Source organism: Equus asinus, unplaced genomic scaffold (assembly GCF_041296235.1).
Source record: "Equus asinus isolate D_3611 breed Donkey unplaced genomic scaffold, EquAss-T2T_v2 contig_137, whole genome shotgun sequence".
NCBI classification, from domain to species: Eukaryota; Metazoa; Chordata; class Mammalia; order Perissodactyla; family Equidae; genus Equus; species Equus asinus.
Window position 1 is genome coordinate 36,686 of NW_027224780.1, and position 4,030 is coordinate 40,715.

The 4,030-nt window shown below is 70.6% G+C and overlaps 1 non-coding gene across 1 annotated transcript; it reads left to right on the plus strand.

Moving 5' to 3' along the window:
* Window positions 1-3,339: 3,339 nt before the first annotated feature.
* On the plus strand, window positions 3,340-3,458 carry LOC139043022 (5S ribosomal RNA). The gene has a single exon (XR_011500100.1). It is a non-coding gene; the product is annotated as a 5S ribosomal RNA (ribosomal RNA).
* Window positions 3,459-4,030: the final 572 nt, after the last annotated feature.

Genomic DNA, 4,030 nt, shown 5'->3' on the forward strand with positions numbered 1-4,030 from the left:
GGGGGGAGGTGGTGGTGGTGGGGGGGGTAGGGGGGTGGGTGGGTCTGAGTTTCAAGCTCCACCTGACTAGGATCCCATTCTGCTTTCGCCTTCGGGCGGTCCTGCCTCGCTTGGAAACGCTGCTACGTTGCTCCTGGTGGATGAGCTTGCGTTCGTTTTGAGTTTGAGAACGCTGGATGCAAAGACGAGGAGTCTTGATGGCTGAGGCTTTTGGTGTCCCCTCACTCGGGGGCCTCCCTCTCTTCCCGCCTCCCCCCGCCTCCCCACCCACCCCCTCACACCCGACCCCTACCACCCCAGGGCCCCGGCCGGGCCCCGCCCCTCCAGGCCGCATCTGTCAGAGGGAGTTGAAAAGCCTCCTGACAGGACACGTCCTCCCTCAGCAGCCAGCCCTTCCTGGCTCCCTGGCTTCAGCTTTCCGTTCGCGTGGCTCGGGCAGCCTTTCGCATCTTCTTTGCACCTGCCTGTGTTTGCAACAGAGGACCGTGGCCAAGGGATCCAGGAAACCGGGAGGAGAGCTGGCTTCCGGGGAGGCGAATGGGAAGGACAGGGAGGCAGAGAGGGAGCCTTGCCTCAGAGAACGGACTTTGAACCCCCGAAGGGAAAAGTCCTCCAGATAAATCACGTCTTCCCCACCGAATCCAAGAGCCATACTCGCTCGCTGTGGAAAAATGGGGACATCCCGGTCAAAGCAGGACGAGAGAGGACCCAAAGCTCCCTCCTCTCCCCGTTCAGCCATCGTCGTCCTGGGAGGGAGTCTCTTCGCGGTTCGCTTCTCCTGCCGGCCCCGTTTCCCCTCCTGCCAACCCAGCGCCTCTATCGCCTGCTCCTCGCTTCCTCGGGCTGCGGGCTGCGGGCTGCGGGATGGGGGAGGGGGGGGGTGCGGTGCGCGTCGCTCCCTGCCAGCTCGTGCCCGGGGTGGTTCTGACGGGTCCCCGGATCTGATCTCCGAGGAGCACCTTCTGCGGGGAGAAGCGGGACTGCGTCCCTGTCAGTTTCCCGGAGCGCGGGACCGGAGCCTTGCCCCGAAACGCAGGCTCGGGAGACCGAAGTCCTGAGCTGAAACCCAAGGGGCGCCGTCTCCCGCGAGTGACGTGCCCTCCCTGAGCTGCGCTTTCCTCCTCTGGTGCGAGGGGGTCCTGGCGTTCGTGCCTCCTTGCGGGGGCGAGTGCTGGTGAGAACGCAAGCGGGAAATACGGAGCAGACCGCTCAGCACGGAGCGCGGCCTCGGTGGGGGCCCGGGCCTCGGCCGCCGTCCTTCCCCACGAGCCTACTTCTTGCCGCCGAGGCTCATCCAGCACCCAGGGATCGATCGCCTGGCTGCTTCCGGCCAGACACTCTCCTAGGTGCTGGCCACCCAGCAGCCGAGAACGCGGGTGCCAATCTCGGCCTCCGGGGCGTTCGCCTCCTCGCCTCTGGGGCCGCAAGACCAGCGGTGTGCCTACGCATGCCGGCCAGAGGTGGCAGAACCTGACGAGGACACGTGCCGTGGAAAATGGAGAGCTTGGCGCCCCGGAGGGCCTCGTCGGACGTCTGTGGATGGCCGTCGCTCTCTTTGCCGAAGCCCGCCCCCTGCCCATCTTCTCTCCGTCCCAGGGTCCCCTTTCCAGTGGGACGCAAGAAGGCCCACAGGGCCCAAACGCTGGAGACGGGCAGCGCACACAGCGCGCCCTGGGTCCCGGGGGGGTGCGGCGGGGAAAGCCTTGCGGCACAGAACCCTGAAGCCCAGAGGTCTCGAGACAGGGGAGAGCCGGGACGTCGGCAGGCACCGACGGGCCTTCGGACGCGACTCTTCCTCCCCGTCATCACACCGTGCTGCTCCTCCCTCCGTCCTGGGCGCGAGCGCGCTCTTGGGAAGACGGAGGCGCCTTCGTCGGTGACCTAGCGGGCGGGAGATCCCGGGCAACGTCCCCAGCGGCACTTGAGCAGAACGGGGACGCTGCGGTCGGTCGTCGGGGAGGGGCTTCTACATGTCTGGTAGATGGAGCTGCTTTCTCGTGCCAAGTTCTCTGGGCCCTGACTTTTCTGCCTGCTCCTTCTATCAACTCAGTAAGGTCGGGGGTGCCCGGCAGAAAGAGGAAAAGAGCCAGAGCGAAGAAGCGGAGAGAAAGGAACACACAAACCCGGACGCACACACACACACAGGCACACAGACACACAGGCGCGCGCGCGCGCGCGCACACACACACACACACACACACACACGCCTACACACCCACTCGCACAACCCGCACAAGCACACGCACACGCAAGCGCAGACAGAGCGCGCCAGCGAGCTCCGGTGCCTGCCTGTGGTTCCTGGGCGATGGCGGGGGCAGCGATGCCGGGAGCCCGGGACTCCTGAGAGCCTGTCTGCGCGGGCCTAGGGCCCCAGGGGTGATCGCCAGCCCCGGGGCCCCTGCCTCCTGGCCCGGGCCCAGCTCCAGCACCACCGCCCTCCTGGGGGGGAAGCGAGCTCTTGGGCAGAGCCTCTCTGGGTCAGGGTGGGTGTCTGTCTAGGTCCGTGTCTTGGATCCTCTCCGTGTCGCCGTTTCTCTGTTTCTCCGTGTCTCTGTCTCTGTCTCTGTCTCTGGGTCTCTGGGCTGGCGCCAGCAGGAGCTGTCCAGGGTCCCCGCGAGGGGCGGGTTGGGGGGGGGGGTGCCGGTCTCCTGGGCGGCGCTGGCGGGGGGAAGGGTGGCCGCCCCGCCTCCCCGCTCCCTCAGGGGCAGCGCGGCGGGCTTCCGCTGACGCCCTCTGGTCGCGCCGGTGGCTCCGCCTGGGTTTGGGCAAGTCGGGGCCCCGGCCGGCGCCGCAGAGGTCAGGGCTCCCGCTGGGAGGCCCCTCGGGCCGGAGGGGACTCAGAGGAGCACGGGCCCGGCGGCCCGACGCCCCGACGCCTCGGGCCAAGTGCCCCGCGCCACCCCCCTCCCAGCAGCCGCATCTCCTGCGACCCATCGCCGGATCCGAGCGGCCAGGGCGGCCTGGAGTGTTCCCGGGCCGCGAGGGGAGAGCGCCCAGCCAGGCGCCCCGCCCCCATCCCCGCCCCCACCGCCGCCCCCACCACCCCTCGTTTCCCACCGCCGCCCGCCCCGCCCCGCCTCCTCGCACCCCGGGCTGCTCCAGGCCTCCGCGCCCTGGGAGGGCAGCAGGGCGGGGGCAGCGCAGGGTTTGGCTGGCCCGCTGGCCGCGCCCGAGGCGGCCGCGGCGGGAGGCAGCAGCGGGAGGAAGGCGGCAGGCCGGGGCGCGGGCGCAGGGGGCGCCGGCGGCGGGGTGCGCGTCACAGAGGCCTGGGCGCGGCGCGAGCCGCGGGGCCGGGCGACGCGGCGCGGCTTCTTAGGGGCGCCGGCGGCAGGCGCCAGCGTCTACGGCCATACCACCCTGAACGCGCCCGATCTCGTCTGATCTCGGAAGCTAAGCAGGGTCGGGCCTGGTTAGTACTTGGATGGGAGACCGCCTGGGAATACCGGGTGCTGTAGGCTTTTGCCTCCCTCGCCTTTTGCCGCCGGCCGGGCGCGGCTCCCTCCGCGCTCCTGGCCGCCCCTCCTCCGTCCTGCGGCCTCCGGCCTCCGTCCTCCGCGGACGCCCCCCACCCCTCCAGCCAGCCCGACCCCCCCCCCACCCTCCCCCTCCCCTCCCGCCCCCCCTCCGCACCGCGGGCCCGCCGGCGCCGCCCATGGGCAGGGCCCAACCCCTCCCCGCCACAGCCCAACCCTTCCAGCTCGCGGCCCCACCCGAACCCAGGGCCAATCGGGGCCAGCCCGGCGGGACCGGGACCGGGACCGGGACCGGGACCGGGACCGGGACCCCGACGCCGCACACGCCGCCGGCCGGCTCCCTCTGGCCTCGGCCTCTTCCCACCCGCTCGGCTCCCGCTCCGGTGACACCCCAGCCCTTCCCTCGGCGCCCCGCCCCCGCTGCCCCAGCCGCCGGGTAGAGTCGTCCTGTCAGGTGGAACGGATTCCACGGCGGGTGCCGGGAGGCCCAAACGGGTCCCAAAGCGACCAGCCCCGCCCACCGAGGAAAGGCACCTGGTCAGGCTTTTCCAGACACC